The following is a 13,288-nucleotide window of genomic DNA, read 5'->3' on the forward strand; positions in this document are numbered from 1 at the left end:
TTAAATTGTGATGACAAGATTTTTGCAAACGTTCTGGCAGAAAGACTAAGTGCTGTTATAGGGAAGCTTATACATGAGGACCAAAAAGGATTTTTCAAAGTTAGATATATGTACGAGTTGACACAGGGGTTAATAGGTTCAATAGATTTAGCTAACACATGTGAGGTACCCTTAGCAGTAGATGCTAAGTAATAATAGTAGTAATGGTAATGGTAATAGTAGTAATGTTAGATGCTACAAAGGCTTTTGACAAGGTTAATTGAACATATTTGAATACCATATGTGAGATTCTTAACCTGGGAGGGAATTTCACCTAGGTGATGAAAAATATCTATAAGAACCCTTATGGAAGAATTTTAGGTGATAGCTCGCTAACTCAACCTTTTAAAATTGAAATAGAGACAATGCAAGGTTGTCCACTATCCCGCTGTTATTTAATCTATATATAGAACCTTTTGCACGCAAAATTAAGGGAGGGCAGAGGATAACCCTCTTTAGGTGTGGGGAGTGGTGTAGGAAATTCCCCCTGTATGCAGACGACTTAATGGTTTATAAGGCCAACTTTAGGGGATACAATACCAGCCCTAGAGGAATTGACAGCGGAATTTGGGAAGGTGTCGGATTATGCTGTCAACAACAACGAGATGGTATTTATGACCTGAAACGTGCCAGGGGAGACTGCAGAAGTAAAGAGGGCACTGAGATACCTTGGGGTCATCATTACACAAGATATAAACACAATTGTAGAAGTTAACTTTATGAAGGTCAGGGGAGACTGAGGTAAGTTAATGAGGAGTTGGGAGCATTTACCCCTCATCATTTTAGGGAGAGTCAAAATAATTAAAGTCTCTATATTGCCTAAGCTTACTTTTATTTTTAATTTGATATCTCTGCTATTTAACAAGGCATGGCTGAGCAGATTCCAGAGCAAGATGAATAGTTTTATCTGGGCTTCACAGCGGGCACGTACTGCCTAGAAAAAGCTGGGAAGGAAGAAAGAGAAAGGCGAACTGGCTTTCCCAGACCTTCAGTATTATGCGTGGTCATTCTTCTTGAAATATGGGATAGGCTTTTGAATGACATGGGAGATTCAGGGTTGGTGCCTATATGTGAAATAATGTTAAAATAAGCCAAGAAACCCAGACAAGCCTTTTGTATAAGTTTGGAGACCCTAAGTTCTTCCAGAAGGTGAGGTTTAAGATGCTGCGACATCTGGAAGAGTTTTAGAATAGAGTTAGGAGATCTATTCATCTACTATATTATAGTAAGCATGCTCCTTTATGGGACTCCCCAGGTTCACCAAAGTGGGTCAGTAATACCATGACTATTCCACTGAAAGAGGCTGGGTTCCTGGAATGTGGTCATCTCTGTTACAGTGTTGGTTTAATACTGTGGGAGGATGTCAACATGGAAATGGGTGGGAGGCTCTCTAAATTTAAGTACCTACAAATTAAGAGGTATCTGCAGAGTGTGAATGATGAGGTTGGGGATCAAACAAGGTGGAAGAGCCAGAGGGCGCCAATGAAGAAGGAAGTGACAAGATGGTACTGCTTGGTGATGGATATCACTGAAGGAGAATTTACTCTACCAGGAAAAATATGAGGAGAAAACTTGCCCAGAATACAGATAAGAGATTTATGGCAAGTATCTACTACTTTTTTGTCTGCTACAGTTAAACCTGCCATCTAAAGAGAAGCCACTTCTTTTCCATTCATTGGGCCTTTTGGTCTACATAGAAAACTGGTGCCTGGTAACCTGGTTAGTTGCAAGAAATGTGAGCTCAACTGTGCCACCGACCTTCATATGTTCTTAAACTGCCCTTTAATCAACACATTTTGGGAGGATGTCTGCGCGGCTGTAAGTGAAATTCTCTCTATTAGCTGTCAGGTAAGCCCTTCTCTTGTAATCTTTGGAAGTTTACAAGACCAAATCCAGTTAAGTAGAGACAATGCTAAGTTACTCTTTTATATGATATTATTTGCCACAAGACAAATATACAAGAGATGGATTAGCACCTCCCTCCTATGTTTCTGGAATGGAAGAGCTCGCCTATCTATAATTTAAAACTTGACATGAAACAAGCAGAAATACATTATGAATATACATAGGGGATACATCTGTATGTATAGATATATATCCTACATGCAAAAATCAATTGATCACTGAGGACAATTATTGTCTTTCTTATTCCAAATATGTATTAGTTTTTTGTCTCTCTATGTTTTACTCTTATCCATAAAAAATAATTTAAACTTAACACCACTATAGACATAACTACATTTCCAACATTGCCAAAATGGACATATAACCATTAACAAACAACATACTAAACCAAAATTCAAAACTCAAAAAAATAAGTTCAAAATCAAAAAAATATATAAAACAAAATAATTTTTAGCACTGAAGTCTTTCTTTAGATAAGCTGCTGAGCCTTTTCCCGGCAAACAGTCTTATAACATGAGGTAATGGTATTTAGTATTGTCTTTTCTAAGGCTCTTTCCTCCAATTATTTATGCACAATACCATCTCATTTTCATTGTTCCATTGTTCCATAATTTCACGAACATTCCTCAAAAATATGGTGGACGAGTTTCGGCCTTTCAACTTCTGGTCACCTCAGAACATCAAAAACAGTGTCTAAATATGCAAATTTACAATAGATTACTACTAATCAACACCATATAACAATAATCACCACCAGTACTGTGAACAGCACTGTTCACCCTTATCTGCACCATGTGTCTGCCATCTTGACCAACCACAGAAGCAAACAGCATCACTGTATATTTTTGCCACCTTGGTCCACCACAAGAGCAAGCAATGGCACCCCATAAACTGTGACATGCCCATCAATAACACTTAGATTGAAATTTTACTCCAGTAGTGTGCTCTTAATCAGTGTATAATTTTTTAAGCGCATGCATATTACGTCATGACAAGCCTTTTCACATATGTACTATCACATCTCCTTTTTCAAGTTATTCTTATCCACTCCCTTATGGTAATGTTGTTATTTAACCAATAAAAACAATAAAAAAATATAATAAAAACATGATGAACATTAGCTGGCCTTGTCTTTACATATGAAATTGCCTTTCGTGGAGCTTTTACTCAAAAAGAAAGCCGTTCTTTTGGAATCACCCCTCCATTTTGCTAAGAAACATAATTGCAATGTTTTAAACTGCATTCTTGCTACAGTTTATACGATCTTTAAGTAAGACTTGTTAGTGTACTTACAAATAATCCTCAATCTTCTTTTGAAAGTTAACATCGGACGCGTGTCCAACGCTGCCCTTGTGGCGGTATTCTTCAAACTTGAAATCTCTTGCGTCTGGCGCCGCGCGTGTATTTAAAGCCAGCGCCCTTAGCTTACGCTTGGCGCTGCGCGTGTATTTAATCCCAGCGCTCTTAGAGCTGATTCTATCCAGATGTAAACTGGAAGGGAGAAAGCGTAAAAGGATAGAGCTTTCTGTCAAAAGCCTGCCTCATTTGTGTTCCCATGGTGGCCATATTAACATGTCGTGTCTCAAGAATAGGCATGTCAATCTTATAGTTCTACCTCTAGCCCCTATGTGCAAACTTATAGCAGCAAAACCTGATAAAAATAATCTAATAGCATATTAACCTTTATAACTCAAAAAACGGGGCCCAAGTGAGTGTAAATTGACCATAAATGAAAACACGACCTAATGTTTTCTTACATTTGTTCCTAAATCAATGACCCACTCGTATTCAGTTTGGTCATATTGCCTGTTTTAAAAAATGCAGATAATACAAACGACCAAAAAGTCTGATTAGAGTTGAAGAAGGCATCTCCTAATTTGTCTACATTATTAATCCTTAATTAATGCCCACATCTCGTCGAGGTCATTCAAACCTCTTCTGGCCGTGCTATATTTCTCAATTAATCTTGCCTCTATACGATGTAAAATGGAGGTACACTCATTAACTGTTTGTGTTTTTTCTGCCACATATAAAACTGACCATCTTATATCATCATCCTTATGACCCTTTTCTATGTAATGGTCAACCAGTGGTGCACTTCGTACTTGACATCTAAACCATATGTTGCAGAATGTGCACTTTTACTGGTTGTGTAGTCTGTCCTATATATCTCAACATACATGGACATTTGATGCAATAAACTACATTTCTTGTGTTACAATTTGAGAAACGAAGTTGTTGATGGCTCTTACCGTTCACTTCAATGTTCTTCGTATTCTCTGTATATTTGCATGCCATGCAATTGTTACATTTAAAATGGCCAATAAGAGGGGGTAGCTCGAACATTTCCGTCAAATCTTTGTTTTTCTTATGTGCAGAAAATGAGGCATGAACTAATTTATCACGTATGTTGCGACCCCTTTAAAAGAAAAGAAAAGAGATAAGTCTTCTCTCTGGGAGTTAGTAAATATTCCCTAGGAGTGTACCAAGCACGGTTACAGGCCCTCTTCACTGTTTTTCTAGGGTATCATCTTGCTGTCAATCGCAATACCAAATTTTCTACATTTTCAAAATAGTCTTCTTTGTTAGTGCAGTTTCTGCGGATTTGCAGAAATCGGCCATGAGGTAGGTTTTCCTTCAGGTTGCGTGGCTGGTTACTAGAGAAATGTAGTAAGGTATCTCTATCTGTAGGTTTTTTATACAGATTAACTACAATTTGACCTTTTTGTGACTCAATCCACAGATCCCAAAAATTAATACATGTAGAGTCAGATGACATCGTGAATTTTAAATCAGGGGTAAGATGGTTAATCCATTCATGGAAGGCCAACAAGGACTCTGAATTACCTTCCCATATCATGAAGATGTCATCTATATATCATAACCATTATTTTACCTGTCTTTGAAAGGGGTTGTTATTCTTGTATATCCACTTATTTTCAAGATAATCCATCACTAAATTAGCAATTTCGGGAGCGAAGCAACAACCCATGGCTACACATGTTCACATGACTGGTTGGCCCTTTCCATTGAAACGGCTTTACGAGTAAGTGAAGCTGAACTAAAAGAAATTGAGGTATTGGAGTTAGAAATTACGCAAGATCAAACAATACAGGAGATGTGATAGTACATATCTGAAAAGGCTTGTCATGACTTAGGGGGTCATTCCGACCCGGACCACGGAAGCACCGCCAACAGGCTGGCGGTGCTTCCCAGACCATTCTGACCGCAGCGGTAAAGATTTCCCCTGCATGGGCTGAATCTCCATGGCGGCGCTGCAAGCAGCGCCGCCATGGAGATTCCGACCCCCTTCCCGCCATCCTGTTTCTGGCGGTTTTTACCGCCAGGAACAGGATAGCGGGAATGGGAGTCGTGGGGCCCCTGGGGGCCCCTGCACTGCCCATGCCACTGGCATGGGCAGTGCAGGGGCCCCCTAACAGGGCCCCACCATGATTTTCACTGTCTGCTTAGCAGACAGTGAAAATCGCGACGGGTGCAACTGCACCCGTCGTACCGCTGCAACTCCGCCGGCTCCATTCGGAGCCGGCTTCATTGTTGCAGGTCCGTTCCCGCCGCCCGCCAGGGTCAGAATGACCCTCTTAATATGCATGCGCTTAAAAAATTATACACCGATTAAGAGCACGCTACTGGAGTAAAATGTAAATCTAAGTGTTATTGATGGGCATGTCACAGTTTATGGGGTGCCATTGCTTGCTCTTGTGGTGGACCAAGGTGGCATAAATATACAATGATACTGCTTGCTTCTGTGGTTGGTCAAGATGGCAGACACATGGTGCAGATAAGGGTGAACAGTGCTGTTCACAGTACTGGTGGTGATTATTGTTATATGGCGTTGATTAGTAGTAATCTATTGTAAGTTCGTATATGTAGGCACTGTTTTTGATGTCCTGAGGGGCCAGAAGTTGAAAGGCCGAAACGTGTCGACCATATTTTGGAGGAATGTTCTTGAAATTATGGAACAATGAAACAATGGAAATGAGATGGTATCATCTATATATATTGGGAGGAAAGAACCTTAGAAAGGACGATACTAAATACCATCACCTCATGTTATAAGACTGTTTGCCAGAAAAAGGCTGAGCAGCTTATCTAAAGAAAGACTTCAGTGCTAAAAATTATTTCGTTTTATATATTTTTTGAATTTTGAACTTATTTTTTTTAATTTTTAATTTTGGTTTAGTATGTTGTTTGTTAATGGTTATATGTCCATTTGTACAATGTCGGAAATGTAGTTATGTGTGTAGTGGTGTTAAGTTTGAATTCAATTTTATGGATAAGAGCAAAACATAGAGAGACAAAAAACTAATAAATATTTGGAATAAGAAAGACAATAATTTTCATCAGTGATCAATTGATTTTTTCATGTAGGATATATATTTATACATACAGATTTATCTCTTCTGTTTATTCATAATGTTTTATTGCGATTTGGCCCAGATACAGTGGAGTTACAGGGCCTCTCCCAAATGGTGTAGATATGAAACAAGCACAAAGCAGAAGATAAACATTTTGGCTCCCATTAACAAACTGGTTAGGAAAGAATCATTCATGACCTTCCTATGATTACACCAACTCCAGTGGTACGTATGGAAGTAAAGAGTTTAAAAATTATTTGCTTATACATGGGCAGACAGTGCAGCTTATTCAAAATAGTAGTTGACCCCGTTCTGGGTGGAGAATAACGGACAAATCTGGTAACCGTATTTTTCATTGTTTGGAGGTGCGACAGCAAAGAATCATTAATGTCTACATATTGGACATCTCTAATAATAATCTAAGCAACTGCTAATAAGAGCCTGGACATTTGTTCCCTTGTGGCCATTGAAAGGACACTTACCACCAGAAGAATACCTGAAGGTAGATTTTTTTTTCACTCTTCATCATGCAGTCTCGGAGTACATGCCTCTACAGTTCCTATCCTCATCCCTGCCCTCCTCCCACTCTCCATGGTGATAACCTCCCCAATATGCCCTCTGCCAACCTCCAAGGACAAGGCAATACTTGTATTCTAAGGCTGAATATGTCAGATAGAACCCTCATTAGGTATATAATTAGGATTGAATGTCAGGCTCCTTATGATTGCTTCCATGCAGTTACTAAATGTGTTTGATCAGTGTGCATTGTGTCAGCCGGACGTGTTTTTTTGCAAGCCTGCAATAGCTTTGCAAATTATACTAGTAAAACACATATTTTTACTATGTACTTTGACCTTGCACTTCAAAATATTTCCTTGTATGTTTCCTTTCTCCTTCCTTCTGATTTTCCTTTGCATCTCATGTATTTTAAAAAAACAGAAATTGATTGATTTTTTTTATTGTCCTGTGAGGAATTGCTGGTTTCTGTCTCAATAGATGACACTATTTCTTGATATGTTTATCTGCCTTTACCGGTACCTAGGAGAGGGGGCGTGGCCACGCTGTTCTCAGTTTATTTCTATGGCTTACTACCCCTGATGAGGTGTTTGTTTTTGGCAAATTTCTCCTTGGGACTGAAAGAGCATCACTTGGCTGTGCCAGTATCTCTCATGGTATGTGAAATAGCGGAGTGGGTATTTCTTCATGTAATTGTGTTGAAATTGGATTTCCACATAACTTGGGGCACCGGAATGCATACAAGTAAAGTGCACAGATGATAATAATCTAAATTGTAACCCGCATTAATTAAATGTTTGCAAATTTATTAATGTTAAAGTATATTAGAAAATGTTATTTCTATAATCATTTTACACTCACTAAGAGAAATTTGTTTAAACTCATTTAACTAAACTACATTTTAGGTAAACATTGGTTTGACTTCAGTGAAGGCCCACATTTTTCTGTGTTTGATCTTCAATGTGAAAGTTTGTTTTATGTCTTATTTCTCTAAGCTGTAGGTGCAGTGGTATGAGTTTGGGTCTAATAAGGATTCTATTGTGCAGAAAAGATAAGGGGGCCTGAGATGATGTGTTATCAAGGTCTAAGGGGAGTAACATGGAGATGGCAATTGAACACTCCTCTGAATTCCTGAGCACAGGAGTGAACCAAAGGATGCATCAAGGTTCAGCTTCCAATTGGGTAGTTGATAGAGCTGTTGTTTAATAGACAATTCCTTTGATGATACATTCCTTGGAAATATTGAAATTGAAGACTAGGATAGATAACAGGAGAACCGATTCCCTTTTCCCTTTGAGCAGATTGAATCCGTATGTGGTACAGACCTCTATTTCCAAAGACTATTACCTCTCTCGACAGAACCTTCTACTGAAGTTATGTTGTGCTGACGCTTTTCTTTGAACCCTAGTTAGATGATAGGATAATTAGCTATTCAGATCAAATGGTTAGGCAGAAGGATTTATCTTTAAACCCAAAGCTTCATACAATTTTGTGTCTGTTTTGTATTGCTGTTATTGAAATATTGTTTTTCTATAAGTTGTTTAAGTTAAGAGTGGTTCATCATTTTAAATCTTCTTTGGTAATGCTTTACACTTACGCTATGGTTTTGAGACTCATTTATGTAATTTATGCGAATTTTTGCAGGATTCCCATTCCTCTGCAGGACAGACACTTAGAACCTCGTCTCTTGACAAGGCTTTTGTTGGGATCCTGCCTTTTGGTCTCTCATAGAGCCTGCATCTGATCCTTTCTCCCCCTTTGTTGTTTGGCTTTTCAAATGCCCCCATTGCCCTATGTTATTCTCTCTTTTCATCCACCCCAGGTTTCTGCAGTTCTCTCCCAAGGACCTTATGGTAGCTTGCATTGCCGCCATTAGCACCTCAGCTTTGTTACAGCTCATGTGATGTCTACCATCTCCACAACACTTCAGAGGCTGCGTTTTGTTCACTGTTGCCAATTTTACCTCAGCTTTCCACCACTTAGTCCACTTGCACTTTGTTTCACCAGCTGCGGGGTGCATGGGCTGGGAATCATGAGAAATTTACCGCGATTTTAAGTTTCAAAACACAGCCAGTGCACGGACTGCATAGACCAAACATACTAATTTTATTACACAAATATGTGTAATTAGCCCAACAAATGTATTGGTGAAAAAACTTAGGTACAGTTGTTCCAGAGAAAATTACACAATAATTACTATATTTTTATAGCACTAACTTCTATTTGTTTGGTATATAAGCACTGAATAACAAATGTTAGTTATTACTCAACCTAAAAGTATACAATATTTCGACTTCAGAAGAATGAAAGGCTCAGTTTGGAACCTGTTATTTCCACAATGGATACATTAGACTACTAAGCTATTTTACCATCGTACAAGCAGATAAAAAACGTGCGTCATAGACGAATGCTATTGTTGTCAGGTACTTTATGATTGAATAAGATTTCTATTCTGTAGCATTAAAAGATGGCTTTAACTCACTTGAGAAACATTAACCATTAACCTAATCTGGTACTTAGGGATAATTACTTGGGAAAGCCATGTCTAGTTTGAGATAGTACCAAATCAGTGCAGTCGCAGATTTATCACTAGGGCAGCAAATGCAGTGCAACCAGAGCCCAGAAGAATGAAGGGGCCACTGAATCCCTGCCATACTGTGTTTTACTGACAAACCATGGGATAGTAAGCTTTTTTTATCTTACTAGCATTAGGGGTCATGGCACCCTTGTAATGCTACTAATGAAGAGTGAACCTAACTTCTGGTTGGTGGATGGGAGTGATTTTCCCTATCTACACCCCTGGGGGGCAAAATATCTACTAGACACCAGGGTAAATATTTTTAAAATTAACATAGGGGTGGATGCTGCCCACCGATAAAGGTTACAGACAGCCTTTCTGCCCCCCTGGGTGGCAGATGTGGGATGATTACCCCCAATCTGCTCCACCTGGGGGGCAAGAATGTCCACTAGACACCAGGGAATAAAACATAGGGATGGTGCTGTCCATCATGGGCATGGTGATGCCCTGCACCCAAAAAAAGGGCTCAACAGAATTTCTGCCCAAATTCAAAGTTGGATTGAGCAATTACCCCCAATTTGCCCACCTGGGGGCAGAAAGCTTACTAAAGGAGATTGACAGAATTTATGCAGCATTGTTTTGGGGGAGAGGGCCCCCCCCTTGGTAATGGATCTATTCTGTCTCCACCCTGGGGACCGATACACTTTCTGCCCATCCCCCAGGGCTAGATAGTGGTATTCAGTCTCAATCCCTCCCTTCACCTGGGGCGGAGGGCAGAAAGCACACTAAACACCAGGAACATAAAATGCACCAAAACAAAAGGAGTTGGTGGTCTACCCCAGTATGGAGCCATACCCCTTCCCCAGAAGGGGCAATAGTAGCTCTCTGCCTCCTCAGTGGCAGGTAGGAAATTTGCCATAACTGTGGAGGTTGCTCAGAATCTGCCCCCCTCTCTGGTGGTAGAAACCCCACTAGACCACAGGCATTTTGCATTTGAGGCAAAAGAAAGGGGTGTGGGTGTTGCAATTGGCCACGCCCCACCCCAAAAGGGTCAAACCAATCTTCTTGACCCTCTCCCAAGGGTAGACTGGAGGTTAGCCCCCAATTTGCCCCCAGGGTCAGAATGCCCAGGTGATGATGACTATTTTTTTTTTCCGGACATCAGACCCCACCCTCATCCGTAAAGACTCTGCAGTCTTTGTTCTCTTGGGGCTATAACATCCCACCCCACAGGCTAGAGAGAAGCCATTTGATTATTTTGGGAGTTGATTTTCCCAGATAGGCCATAAGAATGGTACTAAATCCCAAGGTCTTCCCACTTGCAATAGTGAATGTCTGCCCTTTTTGTCTTGGGTAGGCCACCACCTGGAGAAAACGACGAAACCTAGAAATTTCTGAATTCTAGACATCAAGGGAGATCATGATAGGGCTGGCATGAGTCCCATGAACGTTTTCTAACCCACAGCGCTCTACACACCTCCAACTCTTCCTAAAATCACTCATTTTTTGCATATTTGTGATGTAAACTCCCGGAATACAGAGGAATCCACAACATTCCTACTGCTCAGCATCCTCCTAATTATTCCAATAAAAAACTACCCTTCTTGTATGGGTTGGCCTAGTGCCCACAATAAGAGAAGCCCCTAAACGTAATGTGGAAACATCAACTTTTCCTGTCAAAAAGCTAAACTGATTTGGCAGTAGTGGTAACTGTGTTAACTGGGTTCTGGCTCAGCCACCACCGAGGGAAACCTACCAACCCCACATATTGCTAATAAGTAGACATCCAGAGGAGTCCAGTGTTGTGTGTTTCACATGGATCCCATCAAGTTTTCTTGCCTACAATGTCCTGCAAACCTCAAAATTTTCTTGAAATCACACATATGCCTTGCATTTCTGTGATGAAAGTTCCAGAATCTGGAGGAATTCACACAATTCCTACCACCCAGTGCTACCTCACTTTTCACAATAGAAATGCTGCACCACTTGAGTGGCTGGGCCTAGTACATGAGACAAAAATATATCAAACCAAGGTCAATGGCAGTCTCCTCTGGCCAATGGGAGTAGAATCATATATGTATATTAAAACGTGTGGGGCTAAGGGACGATCCCTGTGATACTCTACATAATGAGGTATCCGTTTTACATCTGAATGGTGGAAAATGTGTTGCCTGCATACTGTTCTATAGAAATGATTGAAAGCAGACCAGAGAGTTTGAAAATATTCTTATCTCTTGCAGTCTTCTCATGACCAAATGTGGAACCGTATTAAAGGCAGCTGAAAGATCGTGTAGGATGAGGGCAGCAAGTCTACTATCCTCCAGGCTCATCCTAATCTCATCATAAACTGCCAAAAGATTAGGTTCAGTGCTGTGGTCTGCCCTGAACCCAGACCAAAAGACATTCAAGATGTATTTGTTCTCCAGATAAGAAGATAACTTGATTTACAAATGTGTCCAATATCTTAGCTAGAAATGGAAGAAGAAATATTGAGAACAGTTCCTGTGGATCAGAGGGTCCGCACAGGGCTTCTTAAGTAATTGTAAAGCACTAGCATGTTTCCAAATAACCAGGACTTTGGCTGTGGTGAGAGGGAGCTTAAAAAGCTCAGCTAAGTGAGCACTAAACAAAGCAGAATAAGAAGAGAAGAAATTAAACGGACACAGGTCCTCAGGGGATCCTGAGTGTATGGACCTCATAATAACCTCTATGTCACTGGAAGTTACATCTTTAAGTCTTCTGAAACTGCTCTGAGTTGCTGGGTGTAACTCCTCTCATACATGTGACAGGGAGTGCAGCTCAGGTTGGATGTTGAAGTTAACATAAATCATCTTGATCCTGTCCTGGAACAAAATGGACAGCGTTGCACACAGTTTAAGAGATTCAGGGAAGGCATTTAGCGGGCTGAAGAATGAGAAAATTCTTTTACAATGCCTAACAATTTCTTTTGCAGCAGAGTAGCTTTTCTAAATTTTTTCTGTAAGAAAGATTCTGTGTTCTGAGCGACTGATTGTGTTGTAGATACTGTGGTTGGCTTTGTACTAAACTTTGTCCATTTAGAGTTTTGAATGTCTTCTTGCCCATTCCAGCTGCTCAAATGTTGATTTTGAGCTCTTAGTTCTTCAGAATACCACTAAGCTAAAAATTCTTTCCTTTTAGCTTTGCTAATATTCAACGGAGCAATGATGTAAAATGCTTCTACTGTTGCTGTATGCTAATTCTTTGCTACAATGTCAATACCAGGAGAGTGGCCTATAGTTGGTCTTGAAAGTGTGTTTGTGACACTCTCCTTGTTACTAGTTTCAATGGCTAACATTTAGGTAAGGATCGCAAGGGGGTTTAGATAGATTGTAATTTATCTGCATGGAAAAGCTAACTAGGTAATGATCATTCCATCGTAGACCTGGTTGGTCTCTACATTCATAAAGTCCAGTGTATGACCCGGAGTATTTGTGGGCCCAGTAACATGATGAAAAAGGTCTGCTTCATCAAAATCCTCTTTAACTCTAATGTTAATGGGGGGTCCCTCAATATCCCCAAAAAATGGAAATTAAATGCCCCAACACTATTAAGTGTTCACACTTAACATTGTGAGAAACAAGAAGCTTAATCAACTGGTTGTCTTACTCGTACTTTAAAAGATAATTTGGGTTTCAAGGACTCATTGCTGGAATAGTTTCAGTCCTTTCTTGTTACTTGCTTATAGGCATCTTTTTTTTTAACCCTGTTCCTCTACTACAGGGAGTCTCTCTCCGATCTATGCTAGTGTTCACACTCTTCAATATCTAGCTTGCATCCCTACATGGTATTATTAAAGAGCCTGGCATATTCCATCATATTTATGCTCTTGCCAAGCAACTTTATTTGAAGGTTTCCCCTGCCTCTGGTATCTCCTCTCTTTCTTAGCCAAGGACAACACTTAATTTTGGTTGAC

At 40.0% G+C, this 13,288-nt stretch overlaps 1 protein-coding gene across 13 annotated transcripts in view; it reads right to left on the reverse strand.

Annotated features, from left to right (window-relative positions):
* HTR1F (5-hydroxytryptamine receptor 1F) overlaps nt 1-13,288 on the reverse strand; it is a 2,610,837-nt gene that overhangs the window by 592,265 nt on the left and 2,005,284 nt on the right. For 10 of the 13 annotated variants that reach the window (XM_069205044.1, XM_069205047.1, XM_069205046.1 and 7 more), the window contains one exon: nt 4,197-4,363. The exons of the other annotated variants lie outside the window; for them this stretch is intronic. The gene's annotated coding sequence lies outside the window, so the exon portion shown is untranslated. The remainder of the gene's footprint in view (nt 1-4,196; nt 4,364-13,288) is intronic. 13 annotated transcript variants of the gene reach the window in all.

This window comes from Pleurodeles waltl, chromosome 8 (assembly GCF_031143425.1).
Source record: "Pleurodeles waltl isolate 20211129_DDA chromosome 8, aPleWal1.hap1.20221129, whole genome shotgun sequence".
In the NCBI taxonomy this organism is placed as follows: Eukaryota; Metazoa; Chordata; class Amphibia; order Caudata; family Salamandridae; genus Pleurodeles; species Pleurodeles waltl.